We start from the raw sequence: 24,556 nt of genomic DNA, 5'->3' as shown, positions 1-24,556 counted from the left end.
ATACATACATTAAATAACCTTACCAACCAGTCAACAATACAGTCACCCCCTTTTTTAATAAATTCCACTGCAATACCATCCAAACCTGCTGCCTTGCCGGCTTTCATCTTCCGCAAAGCTTTTACTACCTCTTCTCTGTTTACCAAATCATTTTCCCTAACCCTCTCACTTTGCACACCACCTCGACCAAAACACCCTATATCTGCCACTCTGTCATCAGACACATTCAACAAACCTTCAAAATACTCATTCCATCTCCTTCTCACATCACCACTACTTGTTATCACCTCCCCATTTACGCCCTTCACTGAAGTTCCCATTTGCTCCCTTGTCTTACGCACCCTATTTACCTCCTTCCAGAACATCTTTTTATTCTCCCTAAAATTTACTGATAGTCTCTCACCCCAACTCTCATTTGCCCTTTTTTTCACCTCTTGCACCTTTCTCTTGACCTCCTGTCTCTTTCTTTTATACTTCTCCCACTCAATTGCATTTTTTCCCTGCAAAAATCGTCCAAATGCCTCTCTCTTCTCTTTCACTAATACTCTTACTTCTTCATCCCACCACTCACTACCCTTTCTAAACAGCCCACCTCCCACTCTTCTCATGCCACAAGCATCTTTTGCGCAATCCATCACTGATTCCCTAAATACATCCCATTCCTCCCCCACTCCCCTTACTTCCATTGTTCTCACCTTTTTCCATTCTGTACACAGTCTCTCCTGGTACTTCCCCACACAGGTCTCCTTCCCAAGCTCACTTACTCTCACCACCTTCTTCACCCCAACATTCACTCCTCTTTTCTGAAAACCCATACTAATCTTCACCTTAGCCTCCACAAGATAATGATCAGACATCCCTCCAGTTGCACCTCTCAGCACATTAACATCCAAAAGTCTCTCTTTCGCGCGCCTGTCAATTAACACGTAATCCAATAACGCTCTCTGGCCATCTCTCCTACTTACATAAGTATACTTATGTATATCTCGCTTTTTAAACCAGGTATTCCCAATCATCAGTCCTTTTTCAGCACATAAATCTACAAGCTCTTCACCATTTCCATTTACAACACTGAACACCCCATGCATACCAATTATTCCCTCAACTGCCACATTACTCACCTTTGCATTCAAATCACCCATCACTATAACCCGGTCTCGTGCATCAAAACCGCTAACACACTCATTCAGCTGCTCCCAAAACACTTGCCTCTCATGATCTTTCTTCTCATGCCCAGGTGCATATGCACCAATAATCACCCACCTCTCTCCATCAACTTTCAATTTTACCCATATTAATCGAGAATTTACTTTCTTACATTCTATCACATACTCCCACAACTCCTGTTTAAGGAGTATTGCTACTCCTTCCCTTGCTCTTGTCCTCTCACTAACCCCTGACTTCACTCCCCAGACATTTCCAAACCACTCTTCCCCTTTACCCTTGAGCTTCGTTTCACTCAGAGCCAAAACATCCAGGTTCCTTTCCTCAAACATACTACCTATCTCTCCTTTCTTCACATCTTGGTTACATCCACACACATTTAGGCACCCCACTCTGAGCCTTCGAGGAGGATGATCACTCCCCGCGTAACTCCTTCTTCTGTTTCCCATTTTAGAAAGTTAATACAAGGAGGGGAGGATTTCCGGCCCCCCGCTCCCGTCCCCTCTAGTCGCTTTCTACGACACGCGAGGAATACGTGGGAAGTATTCTTTCACCCCTATCCCCAGGGATAATATACATATATATATACATATACACACACACACACATACACACACATACGCACATACCCACACACACACACACACACATACATATATATACATATATATATATATATTTTTTTTTTTTGCTTTGTCGCTGTCTCCCGCGTTTGCGAGGTAGCGCAAGGAAACAGACAAAAGAAATGGCCCAACCCACCTCCACACACATGTATATACATAGACGTCCACACACGCAAATATACATACCTATACATTTCAATGTACACATATATATACACACACAGACACATACATATATACCCATGCACACAATTCACACTGTCTGCCTTTATTCATTCCCATCGCCACCTCGCCACACATGGAATACCATCCCCCTTCCCCCTCATGTGTGCGAGGTAGCGCTAGGAAGAGATAACAAAGGCCCCATTCGTTCACACTCAGTCTCTAGCTGTCATGCAATAATGCCCGAAACCACAGCTCCCTTTCCACATCCAGGCCCCACATAACTTTCCATGGTTTACCCCATACGCTTCACATGCCCTGATTCAATCCACTGACAGCACGTCAACCCCGGTATACCACATCGATCCAATTCACTCTATTCCTTGCCTGCCTTTCACCCTCATGCATGTTCAGGCCCCGATCGCTCAAAATCTTTTTCACTCCATCTTTCCACCTCCAATTTGGTCTCCCACTTCTCCTCGTTCCCTCCACCTCCAACACATATATCCTCTTGGTCAATCTTTCCTCACTCATTCTCTCCATGTGCCCAAACCATTTCAAAACACCCTCTTCTGCTCTCTCAACCACGCTCTGTTTATATCCACACATCTCTCTTACCCTTACATTACTTATTCGATCAAACCACCTCACACCACACATTGTCCTCAAACATCTCATTTATATATATTTTCGCCCCCTCCCCCACCCTATGATCCACTTCCGCTTCCATGGTTCCATCCGCTGCCAGATCCACTCCCAGATATCTAAAACACTTCACTTCCTCCAGTTTTTCTCCATTCAAACTCACCTCCCAATTGACTTGACCCTCAACCCTACTGTACCTAATACCCTTGCTCTTATTCACATTTACTCTTAACTTTCTTCTTTCACACACTTTACCAAACTCAGTCACCAGCTTCTGCAGTTTCTCACATGAATCAGCCACCAGCGCTGTATCATCAGCGAACAACAACTGACTCACTTCCCAAGCTCTCTCATCCCCAACAGACTTCATACTTGCCCCTCTTTCCAAAACTCTTACATTCACCTCCCTAACAACCCCATCCATAAACAAATTAAACAACCATGGAGACATCACACACCCCTGCTGCAAACCTACATTCACTGAGAACCAATCACTTTCCTCTCTTCCTACACGTACACATGCCTTACATCCTCGATAAAAACTTTTCACTGCTTCTAACAACTTGCCTCCCACACCATATATTCTTAATACCTTCCACAGAGCATCTCTATCAACTCTATCATATGCCTTCTCCAGATCCATAAATGCTACATACAAATCCATTTGCTTTTCTAAGTATTTCTCACATACATTCTTCAAAGCAAACACCTGATCCACACATCCTCTACCACTTCTGAAACCACACTGCTCTTCCCCAATCTGATGCTCTGTACATGCCTTCACCCTCTCAATCAATACCCTCCCATATAATTTGCCAGGAATACTCAACAAACTTATACCTCTGTAATTTGAGCACTCACTCTTATCCCCTTTGCCTTTGTACAATGGCACTATGCACGCATTCCGCCAATCCTCAGGCACCTCACCATGAGTCATACATACATTAAATAACCTTACCAAGCAGTCAACAATACAGTCACCCCCTTTTTTAATAAATTCCACTGCAATACCTTCCAAACCTGCTGCCTTGCCGGCTTTCATCTTCCGCAAAGCTTTTACTACCTCTTCTCTGTTTACCAAATCATTTTCCCTAACCCTCTCACTTTGCACACCTCCTCGACCAAAACACCCTATATCTGCCACTCTATCATCAAACACATTCAACAAACCTTCAAAATACTCACTCCATCTCCTTCTCACATCACCACTACTTGTTATCATCTCCCCATCTGCGCCCTTCACTGAAGTTCCCATTTGCTCCCTTGTCTTACGCACTTTATTTACCTCCTTCCAGAACATCTTTTTATTCTCCCTAAAATTTAATGATACTCTCTCACCCCAACTCTCATTTGCCCTTTTTTTCACCTCTTGCACCTTTCTCTTGACCTCCTGTCTCTTTCTTTTATACGTCTCCCACTCAATTGCATTTTTTCCCTGCAAAAATCGTCCAAATGCCTCTCTCTTCTCTTTCACTAATACTCTTACTTCTCCATCCCACCACTCACTACCCTTTCCAATCAACCCACCTCCCACTCTTCTCATGCCACAAGCATCTTTTGCGCAATCCATCACCGATTCCCTAAATACATCCCATTCCTCCCCCACTCCCCTTACTTCCATTGTTCTCACCTTTTTCCATTCTGTACTCAGTCTCTCCTGGTACTTCCTCACACAAGTCTCCTTCCCAAGCTCACTTACTCTCACCACCCTCTTCACCCCAACATTCACTCTTCTTTTCTGGAAACCCATACAAATCTTCACCTTAGCCTTCACAAGATAATGATCAGACATCCCTCCAGTTGCACCTCTCAGCACATTAACATCCAAAAGTCTCTCTTTCGCGCGCCTGTCAATTTACACGTAATCCAATAACGCTCTCTGGCCATCTCTCCTACTTACATAAGTATACTTATGTATATCACGCTTTTTAAACCAGGTATTCCCAATCATCAGTCCTTTTTCAGCACATAAATCTACAAGCTCTTCACCATTTCCATTTACAACACTGAACACCCCATGTATACCAATTATTCCCTCAACTGCCACATTACTCACCTTTGCATTCAAATCACCCAACACTATAACCCGGTCTCGTGCATCAAAACCACTAACACACTCATTCAGCTGCTCCCAAAACACTTGCCTCTCATGATCTTTCTTCTCATGCCCAGGTGCATATGCACCAATAATCACCCATCTCTCTCCATCAACTTTCAGTTTTACCCATATTAATCGAGAATTTACTTTCTTACATTCTATCACATACTTCCACAACTCCTGTTTCAGGAGTACTGCTACTCCATCCCTTGCTCTTGTCCTCTCACTAACCCCTGACTTTACTCCCAAACCACTCTTCCCCTTTACCCTTGAGCTTCGTTTCACTCAGAGCCAAAACAACCAGGTTCCTTTCCTCAAACATATATATATATATATATATATATATATATATATATATATATATATATATATATATATATATATATATATATATTCTTTTCTTCTTTCAAAATATTCGCCATTTCCCGCATTAGCGAGGTAGCGTTAAGAACAGAGGACTGGGCCTTGAGGGAATACCCTCACCTGGCCCAATTCTCTGTTCCTTCTTTTGGAAAATTAAAAAAAAAACGAGAGGGGAGGATTTCCAGCCCCCCGCTCCCTCCCCTTTCAGTCGCCTTCTACGACACGCAGGGAATACGTGGGAAGTATTCTTTCTCCCCTATCCCAAGGGATAATATATATATATATATATATATATATATATATATATATATATATATATATATATATATTTATTTTTATTAATATTTTTATTAATATATATATATATATATATTAATTTGTTTCTAAATTGTTTCTTACATTTTTCATATGTATATATATGTATGTGTGTGTGTGTGTGGGTATGTGCGTATGTGTGTGTATGTGTGTGTGTGTGTATATGTATATATATATGTATATTATCCCTGGGGATAGGGGTGAAAGAATACTTCCCACGTATTCCTCGCGTGTCGTAGAAAGCGACTAGAGGGGACGGGAGCGGGGGGGCCGGAAATCCTCCCCTCCTTGTATTAACTTTCTAAAATGGGAAACAGAAGAAGGAGTCACGCGGGGAGTGATCATCCTCCTCGAAGGCTCAGAGTGGGGTGCCTAAATGTGTGTGGATGTAACCAAGATGTGAAAAAAGGAGAGATAGGTAGTATGTTTGAGGAAAGGAACCTGGATGTTTTGGCTCTGAGTGAAACGAAGCTCAAGGGTAAAGGGGAAGAGTGGTTTGGAAATGTCTGGGGAGTGAAGTCAGGGGTTAGTGAGAGGACAAGAGCAAGGGAAGGAGTAGCAATACTCCTTAAACAGGAGTTGTGGGAGTATGTGATAGAATGTAAGAAAGTAAATTCTCGATTAATATGGGTAAAATTGAAAGTTGATGGAGAGAGGTGGGTGATCATTGGTGCATATGCACCTGGGCATGAGAAGAAAGATCATGAGAGGCAAGTGTTTTGGGAGCAGCTGAATGAGTGTGTTAGCGGTTTTGATGCACGAGACCGGGTTATAGTGATGGGTGATTTGAATGCAAAGGTGAGTAATGTGGCAGTTGAGGGAATAATTGGTATGCATGGGGTGTTCAGTGTTGTAAATGGAAATGGTGAAGAGCTTGTAGATTTATGTGCTGAAAAAGGACTGATGATTGGGAATACCTGGTTTAAAAAGCGAGATATACATAAGTATACTTATGTAAGTAGGAGAGATGGCCAGAGAGCGTTATTGGATTACGTGTTAATTGACAGGCGTGCGAAAGAGAGACTTTTGGATGTTAATGTGCTGAGAGGTGCAACTGGAGGGTTGTCTGATCATTATCTTGTGGAGGCTAAGGTGAAGATTAGTATGGGTTTTCAGAAAAGAGGAGTGAATGTTGGGGTGAAGAAGGTGGTGAGAATAAGTGAGCTTGGGAAGGAGACCTGTGTGGGGAAGTACCAGGAGAGACTGTGTACAGAATGGAAAAAGGTGAGAACAATGGAAGTAAGGGGAGTGGGGGAGGAATGGGATGTATTTAGGGAATCAGTGATGGATTGCGCAAAAGATGCTTGTGGCATGAGAAGAGTGGGAGGTGGGCTGTTTAGAAAGGGTAGTGAGTGGTGGGATGAGGAAGTAAGAGTATTAGTGAAAGAGAAGAGAGAGGCATTTGGACGATTTTTGCAGGGAAAAAATGCAATTGAGTGGGAGAAGTATAAAAGAAAGAGACAGGAGGTCAAGAGAAAGGTGCAAGAGGTGAAAAAAAGGGCAAATGAGAGTTGGGGTGAGAGACTATCAGTAAATTTTAGGGAGAATAAAAAGATGTTCTGGAAGGAGGTAAATAGGGTGCGTAAGACAAGGGAGCAAATGGGAACTTCAGTGAAGGGCGTAAATGGGGAGGTGATAACAAGTAGTGGTGATGTGAGAAGGAGATGGAATGAGTATTTTGAAGGTTTGTTGAATGTGTCTGATGACAGAGTGGCAGATATAGGGTGTTTTGGTCGAGGTGGTGTGCAAAGTGAGAGGGTTAGGGAAAATGATTTGGTAAACAGAGAAGAGGTAGTAAAAGCTTTGCGGAAGATGAAAGCCGGCAAGGCAGCAGGTTTGGATGGTATTGCAGTGGAATTTATTAAAAAAGGGGGTGACTGTATTGTTGACTGGTTGGTAAGGTTATTTAATGTATGTATGACTCATGGTGAGGTGCCTGAGGATTGGCGGAATGCGTGCATAGTGCCATTGTACAAAGGCAAAGGGGATAAGAGTGAGTGCTCAAATTACAGAGGTATAAGTTTGTTGAGTATTCCTGGTAAATTATATGGGAGGGTATTGATTGAGAGGGTGAAGGCATGTACAGAGCATCAGATTGGGGAAGAGCAGTGCGGTTTCAGAAGTGGTAGAGGATGTGTGGATCAGGTGTTTGCTTTGAAGAATGTATGTTAGAAATACTTAGAAAAGCAAATGGATTTGTATGTAGCATTTATGGATCTGGAGAAGGCATATGATAGAGTTGATAGAGATGCTCTGTGGAAGGTATTAAGAATATATGGTGTGGGAGGCAAGTTGTTAGAAGCAGTGAAAAGTTTTTATCGAGGATGTAAGGCATGTGTACGTGTAGGAAGAGAGGAAAGTGATTGGTTCTCAGTGAATGTAGGTTTGCGGCAGGGGTGTGTGATGTCTCCATGGTTGTTTAATTTGTTTATGGATGGGGTTGTTAGGGAGGTGAATGCAAGAGTCCTGGAAAGAGGGGCAAGTATGAAGTCTGTTGGGGATGAGAGAGCCTGGGAAGTGAGTCAGTTGTTGTTCGCTGATGATACAGCGCTGGTGGCTGATTCATGTGAGAAACTGCAGAAGCTGGTGACTGAGTTTGGTAAAGTGTGTGGAAGAAGAAAGTTAAGAGTAAATGTGAATAAGAGCAAGGTTATTAGGTACAGTAGGGTTGAGGGTCAAGTCAATTGGGAGGTAAGTTTGAATGGAGAAAAACTGGAGGAAGTGAAGTGTTTTAGATATCTGGGAGTGGATCTGTCAGCGGATGGAACCATGGAAGCGGAAGTGGATCATAGGGTGGGGGAGGGGGCGAAAATTTTGGGAGCCTTGAAAAATGTGTGGAAGTCGAGAACATTATCTCGGAAAGCAAAAATGGGTATGTTTGAAGGAATAGTGGTTCCAACAATGTTGTATGGTTGCGAGGCGTGGGCTATGGATAGAGTTGTGCGCAGGAGGATGGATGTGCTGGAAATGAGATGTTTGAGGACAATGTGTGGTGTGAGGTGGTTTGATCGAGTAAGTAACGTAAGGGTAAGAGAGATGTGTGGAAATAAAAAGAGCGTGGTTGAGAGAGCAGAAGAGGGTGTTTTGAAATGGTTTGGGCACATGGAGAGAATGAGTGAGGAAAGATTGACCAAGAGGATATATGTGTCGGAGGTGGAGGGAACGAGGAGAAGAGGGAGACCAAATTGGAGGTGGAAAGATGGAGTGAAAAAGATTTTGTGTGATCGGGGCCTGAACATGCAGGAGGGTGTAAGGAGGGCAAGGAATAGAGTGAATTGGAGCGATGTGGTATACAGGGGTTGACGTGCTGTCAGTGGAGTGAATCAGGGCATGTGAGGCGTCTGGGGTGGACCATGGAAAGCTGTGTAGGTGTGTATACGCGTGTGTGGACATGTGTATGTACATGTGTGTGTGTGTGGGGGGGGGGGGGGCCATTTCTTTCGTCTGTTTCCTTGCGCTACCTCGCAGACGCGGGAGACAGCGACAAAGTATAAAAAAAAAAAAAAAAAAAAAAAAAAAAAATATATATATATATATATATATATATATATATTTTTTCTTATTTTGCTTTGTCACTGTCTCCCGCGTTTGCGAGGTAGCGCAAGGAAACAGACGAAAGAAATGGCCCAACCCACCCCCATACACATGTATATACATACGTCCACACACGCAAATATACATACCTACACAGCTTTCCATGGTTCACCCCAGACGCTTCACATGCCTTGATTCAATCCACTGACAGCACGTCAACCCCGGTATACCACATCGATCCAATTCACTCTATTCCTTGCCCTCCTTTCACCCTCCTGCATGTTCAGGCCCCGATCACACAAAATCTTTTTCACTCCATCTTTCCACCTCCAATTTGGTCTCCCTCTTCTCCTCGTTCCCTCCACCTCCGACACATATATCCTCTTGGTCAATCTTTCCTCACTCATCCTCTCCATGTGCCCAAACCACTTCAAAACACCCTCTTCTGCTCTCTCAACCACGCTCTTTTTATTTCCACACATCTCTCTTACCCTTACGTTACTCACTCGATCAAACCACCTCACACCACACATTGTCCTCAAACATCTCATTTCCAGCACATCCATCCTCCTGCGCACAACTCTATCCGTAGCCCACGCCTCGCAACCATACAACATTGTTGGAACCACTATTCCTTCAAACATACCCATTTTTGCTTTCCGAGATAATGTTCTCGACTTCCACACATTCTTCAAGGCCCCCAGAATTTTCGCCCCCTCCCCCACCCTATGATCCACTTCCGCTTCCATGGTTCCATCCGCTGCCAGATCCACTCCCAGATATCTAAAACACTTCACATCCTCCAGTTTTTCTCCATTCAAACTCACCTCCCAATTGACTTGACCCTCAACCCTACTGTACCTAATAACCTTGCTCTTATTCACATTTACTCTTAACTTTCTTCTTCCACACACTTTACCAAACTCAGTCACCAGCTTCTGCAGTTTCTCACATGAATCAGCCACCAGCGCTGTATCATCAGCGAACAACAACTGACTCACTTCCCAAGCTCTCTCATCCCCAACAGACTTCATACTTGCCCCTCTTTCCAAAACTCTTGCATTCACCTCCCTAACAACCCCATCCATAAACAAATTAAACAACCATGGAGACATCACACACCCCTGCCGCAAACCTACATTCACTGAGAACCAATCACTTTCCTCTCTTCCTATACGTACACATGCCTTACATCCTCGATAAAAACTTTTCACTGCTTCTAACAACTTGCCTCCCACACCATATATTCTTAGTACCTTCGACAGAGCATCTCTATCAACTCTATCATATGCCTTCTCCAGATCCATAGATGCTACATACAAATCCATTTGCTTTTCTAAGTATTTCTCACATACATTCTTCAAAGCAAACACCTGATCCACACATCCTCTACCACTTCTGAAACCACACTGCTCTTCCCCAATCTGATGTTCTGTACATGCCTTCACCCTCTCAATCAATACCTTCCCATATAATTTACCAGGAATACTCAACAAACTTATACCTCTGTAATTTGAGCACTCACTCTTATCCCCTTTGCCTTTGTACAATGGCACTATGCACGCATTCCGCCAATCCTCAGGCACCTCATCATGAGTCATACATACATTAAATAACCTTACCAACCAGTCAACAATACAGTCACCCCCTTTTTTAATAAATTCCACTGCAATACCATCTAAACCTGCTGCCTTGCAGGAGGAAAAAAGAGAATAATAATTCTTATTCAGAATAATAATTCTTATTTCAGTTTTCTAAATTGTTTCTTACATTTTTCATATGTATATATATGTATGTGTGTGTGTGTGTATATGTGCGTGTGTGTGTGTGTGTGTGTGTGTGTGTGTGTGAGTGTGTGTGTGTGTGTGTATATATGTATGTATATTATCCCTGGGGATAGGGGTGAAAGAATACTTCCCACGCATTCCTCGCGTGTCGTAGAAAGCAACTAGAGGGGACGGGAGCGGGGGGCCAGAAATCCTCTCCTCCTTGTATATTTTTTTAACTTTCTAAAATGGGAAACAGAGTATATATATATACATACATATTTTTTTTTTTTTTTTTTTTTATACTTTGGCGCTGTCTCCCGTGTTTGCGAGGTAGCGCAAGGAAACAGACGAAAGAAATGGCCCAACCCCCCCCATACACATGTATATACATACGTCCACACTCGCAAATATACATATCTACACAGCTTTCCATGGTTTACCCCAGACGCTTCACATACCTTGATTCAATCCACTGACAGCACGTCAACCCCGGTATACCACATCGCTCCAATTCACTCTATTCCTTGCCCTCCTTTCACCCTCCTGCATGTTCAGGCCCCGATCACACAAAATCTTTTTCACTCCATCTTTCCACCTCCAATTTGGTCTCCCTCTTCTCCTCGTTCCCTCCACCTCCGAGGGAATAGAGTGAATTGGAGCGATGTGGTATACCGGGGTTGACGTGCTGTCAGTGGATTGAATCAAGGCATGTGAAGCATCTGGGGTAAACCATGGAAAGCTGTGTAGGTATGTATATTTGCGTGTGTGGACGTATGTATATACATGTGTATGGGGGTGGGTTGGGCCATTTCTTTCGTCTGTTTCCTTGCGCTACCTCGCAAACGCGGGAGACAGCGACAAAGCAAAAAAAAAAAATATATATATATATATATATATATATATATATATATATATATATATATTATCCCTGGGGATAGGGGAGAAAGAATACTTCCCACGTATTCCCTGCGTGTTGTAGAAGGCAACTAAAAGGGGAGGGAGCGGGGGGCTGGAAATCCTCTCCTCTCATTTTTTTTTTTCCAAAAGAAGGAACAGAGAAGGGGCCAGGTGAGGATATTCCCTCAAAGGCCCAGTTCTCTGTTCTTAACGCTACCTCGCTAACGCGGGAAATGGTGAATAGTTTGAAAAAAAAAAAAAAAAAAATATATATATATATATATATATATATATATATATATATATTTTTTTTTTTTTTTTTTTTTTTTTTATACTTTGTCGCTGTCTCCCGCGTTTGCGAGGTAGCGCGAGGAAACAGACGAAAGAAATGGCCCAACCCCCATACACACGTACATACACACGTCCACACACGCAAATATACATACCTACACAGCTTTCCATGGTTTACCCCAGACGCTTCACATGCCTTGATTCAATCCACTGACAGCACGTCAACCCCTGTATACCACATCGCTCCAATTCACTCTATTCCTTGCCCTCCTTTCACCCTCCTGCATGTTCAGGCCCCGATCACACAAAATCTTTTTCACTCCATCTTTCCACCTCCAATTTGGTCTCCCTCTTCTCCTCGTTCCCTCCACCTCCGACACATATATCCTCTTGGTCAATCTTTCCTCACTCATTCTCTCCATGTGCCCAAACCATTTCAAAACACCCTCTTCTGCTCTCTCAACCACGCTCTTTTTATTTCCACACATCTCTCTTACCCTTACGTTACTTACTCGATCAAACCACCTCACACCACACATTGTCCTCAAACATCTCATTTCCAGCACATCCATCCTCCTACGCACAACTCTATCCATAGCCCACGCCTCGCAACCATACAACATTGTTGGAACCACTATTCCTTCAAACATACCCATTTTTGCTTTCCGAGATAATGTTCTCGACTTCCACACATTTTTCAAGGCTCCCAAAATTTTCGCCCCCTCCCCCACCCTATGATCCACTTCCGCTTCCATGGTTCCATCCGCTGACAGATCCACTCCCAGATATCTAAAACACTTCACTTCCTCCAGTTTTTCTCCATTCAAACTCACCTCCCAATTGACTTGACCCTCAACCCTACTGTACCTAATAACCTTGCTCTTATTCACATTTACTCTTAACTTTCTTCTTCCACACACTTTACCAAACTCAGTCACCAGCTTCTGCAGTTTCTCACATGAATCAGCCACCAGCGCTGTATCATCAGCGAACAACAACTGACTCACTTCCCAAGCTCTCTCAACCCCAACAGACTTCATACTTGCCCCTCTTTCCAGGACTCTTGCATTTACCTCCCTAACAACCCCATCCATAAACAAATTAAACAACCATGGAGACATCACACACCCCTGCCGCAAACCTACATTCACTGAGAACCAATCACTTTCCTCTCTTCCTACACGTACACATGCCTTACATCCTCGATAAAAACTTTTCACTGCTTCTAACAACTTGCCTCCCACACCATATATTCTTAATACCTTCCACAGAGCATCTCTATCAACTCTATCATATGCCTTCTCCAGATCCATAAATGCTATATATATATATATATATATATATATATATATATATATATATATAGATGTGTGTGTGTGTGTGTGTGTGTGTGTGTGTGTGTGTGTGTGTGTGTGTGTGTGTGTGGTTGCGCCATCTTCATCTGTTTCTTTGCGCTACCTCACTGACGTAGGAAACAGTGATTAAGTATGATAGTAAAAAAAATATAGTTTAGAATAGTGAGTGAAAGGAGAAAGTTGAGAGTAAAGGAGAGTAAGAGCAAGGTTATTAGGTTCAGTAGGATTGAGGGACAGGTTAATTGGAAAGTAAGTTTGAATGGAGAAAAACTGGAGGAAGTGAAGTGTTTTACACATCTGGGAGTGGACTTAGCAGTGAATGGAACCATGGAAGCGGAAGTGGGTCAAAGGGAGGGGGAGGGGGTGAAGATTCTGAAATAGGTGAAGAAAGTGAGGAAGGAGAGAATGTTATCTCGGAGAGCAAAAATGGGTATGTTTGAAAGAGTAGTAGTTCCAACAATGTTGTATGGTTGTGAGGCATGGGCTATAGATTGGGTTGTATAGAGGAGGGTGGACGTGTTGGAAATTAAATGTTTGAGAAATTAAATGTTTGTTGTGTGAGTGGTTTGATTGAGTACGTAATGTAAGGGGAAGATAGATGTATGAAAATAACAACAGGGTGGTTGAGAGCAGAAAAGGGTGTATTGAAATGGTTTGGACATAGGGAAAGAATGAAGGAGGAAAGATTGACAAAGGGATATATGTGTCAGAGGTGGAGGTTAAGGAGAAGAAGGAGACCAAATTGGAGGTGGAAGGATGGAGTGAAAAAGATTGTGAGCAATCGGGGCCTGAACATACAGGAGAGTGAAAGGCATGCAAGGAACAGAGTGAACTGGAACGATGTGGTATACAGGGATCAACGTGCTGTCAATGGACTGAAGCAGGGCATGTGAAGTGTCTGGGGTAAACCATGGAAAGGTCTATGGGTCCTGGATGTGGAAAGGGGTGATAGGAATGGATGAAAGCAGCAAGTACAGATATGTACATGTGTATATATGTATATGTCTGTGTATGTATACGGTGAAATGTATATATATGCATAGGTGCGTGTGTGGGCGTTTATGTATATACATGTGTATGCAGGTGGGTTGGGCCATTCTTCGTCTGTTTCCTTGCTCTACCTCACTACCGCAGGAGATGGCGGTTAAGTATAACAATAATGATGATACCAATAATAGGAATGGATGAAAGCAGCAAGTACAGATATGTACATGTGTATATATGTATATGTCTGTGTATGTATACGGTGAAATGTATATATATGCATAGGTGCATGTGTGGGCGTTTATGTATATACATGTGTATGCAGGTGGGTTGGGCCATTCTTCATCTGTTTCCTTGCTCTACGTCACTACCGCAGGAGATGGCGGTTAAGTATAACAATAATGATAATACCAATAATAATAATAATAATAATAATAATAATAATAATAAAAATAATGATATGAGTGGATGGGCCAGTCTTCATCTGTTTCCTGGTGCTACCTCGCTGACGTAGGAAAACAGCAATTAGGTATAATGAAAAAAAATAATAATGCCATGCAAAAGAAACCTACTTATTTAATCAAATCTGTTGCCTTGTCAGTTCCTTTGTGAAATTTCGTTATCCAAGTACATACGCCACTTATCTACACCACGATCTGTTTGGTGTGGAAGGTAAACAGTGAGTTCAGTTGTCTGGAAAGATGCACAAATTATAACTTGTGTGGGAAAGATCTCATTGGCATTAATTCCATTCATAAATCTACATAGACATCTGAATTCACCCAACATATCTGCAATCTACGATTCAGTCAGTCAAATATTAAGATGGTTGGCAATATTTACAGGTCTTCTTGCATCAAAACTTCAATCGATCTACATGTTGATATAAGAACCAAATAAAGCCCTCAAGCATCCAAGCAAGTGCCAAAAAGTCAACGTTTTTCTTCAGACATCCACAGTTTGGCCCCAATTCTTATTTCCTTGCCTCTAAAGTGATGACATTAGAAAATGACATAGGAACGTCACAACTGCCTCTCTTGTTTACTTACTTTTTTGCTAAAACTGGATGGTTAATTCACTTTATGCTAAAATTGGAGAAAAATATTACTAATGCATTAATCATATTCTCAGCTATTTGATTTTAGTGCATTTACTCTAGTATTCCCCTTTACTTCGAAGACCTATTCATTTCACGAGAACCTTGTATTGGTGGAGCTAGAGTTACACCTGAATTAGAGCCAATTTCGTTAAATTCTATTATGTAGAAAACGCCCTTCCACTAAGTAAAATCTTACCTAATAAACAGTTAACATGGCGGCACGACTAAATATTACCTATTTATACTTTTAGACTGACTGAATCATATCTCCTAAAGTGCTATGCAACCAAAATTCACTGGCCGCACGATATTATCCCAGCAAAATATTCATTCAGTACCCACAATATCTACTTACAGTGACTCCTTGCTGATAAAATAACACTTACGGAAATTCTAATATAATTCCATAAAGCTGTCAAAGTTTCGAGGCAGTTTAAAGAATAGTTCCACCAAAACCTGAGTGATTGCTAGTCTTGCTCATACTGTGTATTTACGTGAGGGGTCATTAGTCTAATATACCTCCTTCAGCCATCCTATATATAACGATGATCCCGGTACAAGAATAGGATCATTATTACTAACATATCAATAAATAGTTTGTTTTATATATGGATAGGCCTATAAGAATATTGGGAATATAGTATTCAGAGGAATTTGTGATATACAACGTAGCTTTGTTTCATATCCATCAAACAAAAGTAACTTTTTAAGTTCAACGGTTAGTGAATATGATTGCTGAAAGTTTTCTGTTTTAGATCTTATCTTAGAATTTGTTGAGATTTTGAAAATGAAATTGAGTGATTGATGCCATTATAGTTGACAAAGTGACAAGATGGATATTCTTCACCGACAATGAGACCATTACTTTCAAGGAATGGTTTCCCTGGACCTTGATTAAGCTTAGTTCTAACCTGACATTTTAACTGGATAGTTGATATGAAATGAAAGGTTAATATCGTTATCTTTGCAGATGTCGCCTCCAAGAACGGAGACTTGGTGTACATTTGGGTGGCAGCCAATGGCGTAGTTAGGTCCAGGGTTGGAGCAATTACGCTTTAGAAATCAAATTACAATTACACATACTTTCCATCCTTTTAAGTTACAATTATAATTATAAATACATTTGTGAGTAGCAACTACATTACTATTAGAATTACCACAAAACAAGATCAGTTATCATTGCAATTTCCCAAATTTGGAAAAATATAATTTCTTAAATCACCAACTTTCCATTGTAAAGTTATTTTTCACTTGTAAACAAGAAGTGTCACAAACTATTTTGAAAACAATGATTTCATTTTAGTAGAAGTTGCAGCAGATGGTAACTAAAAAAAGCTGCTGTTAGTTATTCACACAATTCACTATAGCACTTTATCATTAATAGTGAACAGAAAGTTGAGCTCTGTTAGCAATGAAGGAAAAAATCTGTCATTGCTGAAAACTATCCATGATGGAGGAGATGTACAGCCGGTCACCTGGTCTCTTGTAAGGTTCTTCAGTGGATGCCAAGTTTGGGACACATCTCCATCACAACTTTGGATCACTTGATAACGACCGAGTTCCCTCCTCTACATCATATTGCTACAACGCAAGACTCACTGACCCTCTGCTTCCCTTTGATCACTATGGATTTTGGAATTTCGTTGAACATTTTTGGTATAAAGGGGAAAAGTCTGGGTCTTTATGATTCAGGTGAACCTTGTGCTGGGTCATCCTTGTTACTTTGTTGATGTGGACCCCTCCTGAACTACCTCCAGTTCTTCAAGCATTTCCTTGACATATACCAGCACTTGGTTCTTTCGCTCTTGTAATGGACGCCAGTCCAGTTTGAGCCTAGGATCTAAAAGAAAACGCTACTTGAACATCTCTCATTTCCATGTATGGATCCAACCCTTTCTTCACAGAGTCCAATAGAACTTGAGCCAGTTGTTCACTGTAATTGGATGTTATGATTATGAATTAGATTTTCCAGTGAGTGTTTAAGTCCTGGAATCACTGGTCCAGTAGCAGATATGGTCACCTTCTGCCCCGCCCCCACAATTTGCATGGCCTTGTGTAAAGGTTCGAGGACAATGACAAAGTCTTTTAAGACAGACATCTCCACTGGCATGGTTGTCTTCCTCCTCTGATCTGTCTAGCACACAAGATCAATTGTATTGTTCACCTCTGTAGGGTTCTTGAGGTTGTATAATTTTTTTTTTTGTTATAATCCTTGTTTTGATGGGGTCAAGGAATCAGTAGGGTAGACACAAACCGTCAATGATTAAAAAAAAAAAAAAGTGAGGTTAGCGAGTACCACTACGCTACCAGCTGTACTTTAAACGTCCCGCTTACACGCCTTTGCATTTCCATGTTACCAGCACCACTTTCCTCCGCTTTCACAATTACAATTGAATTACAATTACCTGATCACGTAATTAATTACAATTACAAGTCATTACTTAAATCTTACTATCAACTGCAATTACATTTCTGTAATTAATTACATTTCAATTTTATCATAACTAAAATTACTATAGTACATTATCGGGATTGCTGCCACGGTATGACGTGGTTTCCTGTCACCTCAGTACATTGCTGGGGAGAAACAGGAGCCAAACCTGTGTGTAGGGAGGAGGATAGTGTGTTTAGTATAGACTTGTGGTACCATCTTAGTCATGATAGATCTCTGTCCGCTAGGAATGGTCTTCACTTAAATGAATAAGGAAAGCCCGCCTTGCCTGAGTAGTGGATAAGAACATTTTAGGCCTTTTTTCCGATAGAGATAAGCTACTCAGGAGAGCAAATCAGGGTCGAGCTAACAACGGAACTAGGAGTGGCTTAGAGTGAGGGGGGATCGGTCGGTGGGGGGGGGGGGAGTCATTGGGAACGGGCCCTTTGGGGGACAAGGTAGAGAGGATGGATGGCACCTTGGCGATAGGAATCCTCGGCTAGCAGCGGTGACCTCACAGACAGAGGAATGGGCAAAGAAAGGTCAAATAGGGTCAGTTGAGGGGGTACAAGTGTGACAGTATAGGTGGCGGGTCAGCACAGGTACAGGTCAACACTCAGGTAACTTGTAAGACCAAGGTTGGTAGCGTCAGTGCGGGGAGGGCCAGAGTAAACTGACGAACCCAACACACATGGAGAACCGTGTCTCTCTCGCTCCTGCACACACACACATTAACACTGATGATACACACACACACACACACACACACACACACACACACACATACCGACTGGAAAAGAGGCAAATTCAGACCAGAAAATAAGTTTACTATGCACAAATGTCCGGAGCATTATTACGAAACGTGATGAACTTAGATGCAGTTACTGAAAAACCGGACATTTATGGTATAAAGATAAGCAAAGTAGACACCCACACACTTTAGACTCTTTCTATTGACATTACCCACAGGTTCTAAAGAAAACGAGATCTCGGTGTTATTCATAGGCTTCCTAAGCAAAAAGATGATGGTAAGATGCTGTACAATGAAATCAAAACTATAGTGAACAGTAAATAGGTTATAATAGCAGGAGAATTCAACAGTCCAAACCTAAAGTGGAACACGTTAACAGGTGACCGAGAGGGAACGAGACTCATGGAACTGATTGAAGACACTATTGTACAACACTTGATAAGAAACCCACCAGAGGTCAAAACATTCTTGATCTTGTCCTCACCAACTTAATCAACTCTTGCGAAGTAGGCGAGAGTTTGTCAAATAGCGATCACAGTTGGATTAGATCAGAGATAAATTTAGATTATGAAATAAATGACAATCCCTTGATCCCAGATTACAGGCGACCAAATTCTGAAAACATTAGACATGAAATTCGCTGTACCAATTGGACAAAACTTGAAATATACATACTGCAAGAATTATGAAGAGAACTTGCAATATTTCAAAACCATCATGGGTGAATAGAACAGGACTAATATAAGAAATTCAAATCAATGGAAACATGAAAATCACCAGGAATTAATAAAAGATACAAAGAGAGTGTAAGATCACAAGACAGAGTAAACGCAACGAAGAAAAAAGAATTTCCTTGAAAGTTAAGAATAATCCTACGAAATCCTTCAAATATATAAGACAAAGGAAGACATTAAAAGAAAGAATTGAACCATTACGAAACAAACACGACACCGACGACAAGGTAATGGCTACCAAACTAAATTATTCTTTTTAACTTCGTATTCACAATTGAAGACACATCTTGAATACCACAACCAATGAAAATGTTTCAAGGATCTGATGAAGGTTAGAGACATGAAGAACTATGAAGTACTTCAAATTTAACCTTGTTACGACCCTTGGCAAGGACGCCAATTTTATTTGTTACTATCCTAGCTGGGTCGTCAGATTTTTGGTTACGCACACTGGATAACGCTATCTTAACGTTAAGCACACTGGATAACGCTATCTTAACGTTACGCACACTGGATAACGCTATCTTAACGTTACGCACACTGGATAACGCTATCTTAACGTTACGCATACTGGATAACGCTATCTTAACGTTACGCACACTGGATAACGCTATCTTAACGTTACGCATACTGGATAACGCTATCTTAACGTTACGCACACTGGATAACGCTATCTTAACGTTACTCACACTGGATAACGCTATCTTAATGTTACGCACACTGGATAACGCTATCTGAACGTCACGCATACTGGATAACGCTATCTTAACGTTACGCATACTGGATAACGCTATCTTAACGTTACGCATACTGGATAACGCTATCTTAACGTTACGCACACTGGATAACGCTATCTTAATGTTACGCACACTGGATAACGCTATCTTAACGTTACTCACACTGGATAACGCTATCTTAACGTTACGCATACTGGATAACGCTATCTTAACGTTACGCACACTGGATAACGCTATCTTAACGTTACGCACACTGGATAACTCTATCTTAACGTTACGCATACTGGATAACGCTATCTTAACGTTACGCACACTGGATAACGCTATCTTAACGTTACGCACACTGGATAACGCTATCTTAACGTTACGCACACTGGATAACGCTATCTTAACGTTACGCACACTGGATAACGCTATCTTAACGTTACGCACACTGGATAACGCTATCTTAACGTTACGCACACTGGATAACGCTATCTTAACGTTACGCATACTGGATAACGCTACCTTAACGCTACGCATACTGGATAACGCTATCTTAACGTTACGCACACTGGATAACGCTATCTTAACGTTACGCACACTGGATAACGCTATCTTAACGTTACGCACACTGGATAACGCTATCTTAACGTTACGCACACTGGATAACGCTATCTTAACGTTACGCACACTGGATAACGCTATCTTAACGTTACGCACACTGGATAACGCTATCTTAACGTTACGCATACTGGATAACGCTATCTTAACGTTACGCACACTGGATAACGCTATCTTAACGTTACGCATACTGGATAACGCTATCTTAACGTTACGCATACTGGATAACGCTATCTTAACGTTACGCACACTGGATAACGCTATCTTAACGTTACGCATACTGGATAACGCTATCTTAACGTTACGCACACTGGATAACGCTATCTTAACGTTACGCATACTGGATAACGCTATCTTAATGTTACGCACACTGGATAACGCTATCTTAACGTTACGCACACTGGATAACGCTATCTTAACGTTACGCATACTGGATAACGCTATCTTAACGTTACGCACACTGGATAACGCTATCTTAACGTTACGCACACTGGATAACGCTATCTTAACGTTACGCACACTGGATAACGCTATCTTCACGTTACGCACACTGGATAACGCTATCTTAACGTTACGCATACTGGATAACGCTATCTTAACGTTACACACACTGGATAACGCTATCTTAACGTTACGCACACTGGATAACGCTATCTTAACGTTACGTATACTGGATAACGCTACCTTAACGCTACGCATACTGGATAACGCTATCTTAACGTTACGCACACTGGATAACGCTATCTTAACGTTACGCATACTGGATAACGCTATCTTAATGTTACGCACACTGGATAACGCTATCTTAACGTTACGCACACTGGATAACGCCATCTTAACGTTATGGGATGAAAGCAAACACCAGGCTCAATTCTACATATAATACAAGAAATAAAGAGTACAGATAACGAGGACACATTCATTGAGTACAAATACTTACGTTAACACTCAACAGATGGACGATGGAAACATGATACAAGATACACTTATTCGTTGGGCAATTCTATGACAAGTCATAATACATTCTTACACTCAGACCCGACATGACACATCATAACATCTCACTATCTAAGGCAGTGGTGGCTACGGGGTTTGTCAAAGACACTGAAAACCTACATCATCACCTGTTGGGCATGAGACACCTGAACCAGCAGCCAGGCTGTTGTTGTTGTTGTTAAGAGCCTCGGGCCTGTTGGTCCGACACGGGCCTTTGTCTGTTGGCGGACCGTTCCCTGGTTTCTACTAGTCTTGATTTATTCTCACTTGGGAGGTGGGAATTCGCTTATGGTCTGTAGTAGGTGTCTCATATGGTTTCTTTGAATCCTCTGAAATAGTGAGGCCGCTGGTAGTACGTGGTCTTCCTCACTGAAATCAGGGACACTTTCACGGAGACTTTGTGTCACTTACTCCAGCATGTAGTGTTCCAGTGGGCGTGTTGACGCCTCCTGGCAGTAGGCGCAGTCCTTCATGACGCCAGGCTGGCTGGCGCCAGGGGGCTTTTATCTGGAGGGGGCAGCCACCGGGAGCAGCCAGCCCCGCCTTGACCTGCCGTGGCGGCTACGATACGGGAAGAATGACCACAATTACTCTCACTTGCTCAAAAAGACTGAGTGTCACGCCCTCATCCCGACCTGATTGGCTGGAGGGCTAAGGTCCAGCTCTCATACTGACTTAGTAAAGGCCCAGCCCTGCGTCTCTGACGACGCAACCAGGATGGCTGGGCGACCATTTCCAGGCATGACCTCCGGGTCACTCGGCAAGGTGACCTGAAGGGTAATTAGCCTGCGACTGCAACATACACAGGTAATCTGGTCACCTGGCGTGAGGTGTGTGAGATCCCATGTCGTCGCTGGACTAGCCGAAGAATATCTTGCCCCCTCCCCTGATCACCAAGTGGCTTACCCAAGCATATAACTTTCTATAAAACACTACGAACATGCAGGTTCGTGACAACCTGGATCAATTAAATCCTAACAAATCCAACGGCCCAGATAAGTTAGCTCCAAGATTTTTAAAGGTCAGGAGACAGCTGATGTACCCCATAACAAAATCATTCAACAAATTTTTAACGGATGGTCAGGTGCCAATTGACTCCTATAGATAAAAAAGGAGATAAAAAGTGTGCCCAGTTAGCCTTACGTCAGTGTTAGGTAAAATGATGGAAAAAATAATACGAAATAAAATTGTCGCTTTTCTAGAGGAACACAGAATTATAATCGGACAACCAACACTGTTTCCTCTATGGAAGATCCTGCCTGACGAATTTGCTGGCATTTTTAATGTTCTTTATCAGAGTTGAAACGAAAATATACCGTCTTATGTGGTATATTTAGATTTCCGAAAGGTTTTCGATGAAGTATCACACAAGAACGCTGTACATGATCAGTGAGTGGCTTACTGGGAGAAAGCAACGTGTAGTATTACACAGTGAAGCCTCAGACTGGCTAGACGTAACGAGTGGTGTGCCACAGGGCTTGCTCCTAGGTCCAGTTCTTTTCATAATATACATTAATGACCAAGAATTCGGTCTCATATCTAAGATCTTCACATTTACTGACGATACTAGACTAGGAGGTAGAGCTGTAAACAGGTGGGACTGCGACATGATTCAGATATCATAACTTACTAGCAGAGTGGTCAGACAGATGGCAAATGAAGTTTAATGTAGACAAGTTATGCACTTTGGAGACAAGAATATACGTTACGACTACAAACTATTCGGAAACTCTCTAACTAAAGTAAATGAAAAGGACCTTGGAGTTGCCATTAGCAACAATCTGAAGTACTCTAAACAGTGTCAAGCAGCAAGTAAAATGGCAAGTAAAAATGGCAACCAAATGTTAGGTTTTATAGCCAGGAACAGATTACGAGACACCAAAAACAATGCCCACACTTTATATTTCTTTAGTAAGACCACACCTTGATTATACAGTCTAGTTTTGGTCCCAAAACTATATAAAAAGCGAAAATCAAAGCAAGTACAAAGACGCGCAACAAAATTGATCCTATCCCTAGAAATGAGCCATACGAAGAGAGGTTAAAACGACTGGATGTCTTCTTTATAAAACTTAGACTTCGCTGATATCTAATACCAGTGTTCAAAATTCTAAACAAGTTCGATAAAGTAAATCACGAACATCTTTTCGAAATACAAGAAAATACGATGAACAGGACAATGGAATAAATTTCAAAGCTTAAAGATGTAGTACAGACGTGGGACAAAGCTTTTCCTCCTATAAGTGTGTTGAGCATTGTAATAAGTTACCGTCACATGTAGTAAATGCTAAAACTATAAATACCTTCAAAAGTCGTCTAGACAAATATCTTATAAATTCAGGTATACCTTGAAAAAAAACAAACTATAAACGACAGTGTTAACGGGGACTCTAGAAGGCAGAATTGCAGCAGCAGGGGATCGGTGATAGCTTAAGAAAAAAAAAGAATGCTGAGTGGATTTACATTTTCTTGTCAAGTCGAACTCTTGAAAAAAAAAAAAATAGACATGGCCAAGCAGGCCTTTCCCATGTAAACACGAATCCTAGTTGTTTACGTGATCTCCAACTCCTTTTTCCAAAATCTTGGATACGCCCCTAAAACTATAAAACCTCACATGAGACACAAAAGTCCTTGGTGATTCCTCATATTACATGATATCAGAACTCGTCCTCAATGATTCCTCATATTACATGAGGCAGGATACAGTCCTCAGAGATTCCTTGCACTGCATGAGGCAGGATACAGTCCTCAGAGATTCCTCACATTGCATGAGGCAGGATACAGTCCTCAGTGATTCCTCATATAGTATGCGGCAGAGTAGTTCTCAGTAATTCCTCATATATGATGTAGGAAGTATTCCTCAGTGATTCCTCATATTATATGAGGCAGGAAGTAGCCCTCAGTGATTTCTCAAGTTATATGAGGCAGGAAGTTGTCCTGTGATTCCTCATATTATATGAGGAAACTTGTCCTCAATGATTCCTCATATTACATAAAGTAGAAAG

The 24,556-nt window shown here is 41.7% G+C and overlaps 1 protein-coding gene across 4 annotated transcripts in view; it reads right to left on the bottom strand.

Annotated features, from left to right (window-relative positions):
* The window catches only part of Spf45 (splicing factor 45), a 216,671-nt gene extending 200,852 nt beyond the window's left edge, over positions 1 to 15,819 (bottom strand). Inside the window, exons 1-2 of one of the 4 annotated variants that reach the window (XM_071661428.1) lie at positions 15,686 to 15,819; positions 14,773 to 14,893 (exon numbers count right to left, since the gene is read on the bottom strand). The gene's annotated coding sequence lies outside the window, so the exon portion shown is untranslated. The remainder of the gene's footprint in view (positions 1 to 14,772; positions 14,894 to 15,685) is intronic. The other 3 variants (XM_071661427.1, XM_071661426.1, XM_071661425.1) reach the window with 3 other exon arrangements.
* Positions 15,820 to 24,556: the final 8,737 nt, after the last annotated feature.

This window comes from Panulirus ornatus, chromosome 73, assembly GCF_036320965.1.
Source record: "Panulirus ornatus isolate Po-2019 chromosome 73, ASM3632096v1, whole genome shotgun sequence".
Lineage (NCBI taxonomy): Eukaryota > Metazoa > Arthropoda > Malacostraca > Decapoda > Palinuridae > Panulirus > Panulirus ornatus.
This window is presented reverse-complemented; position numbering and strand designations above follow the sequence as displayed.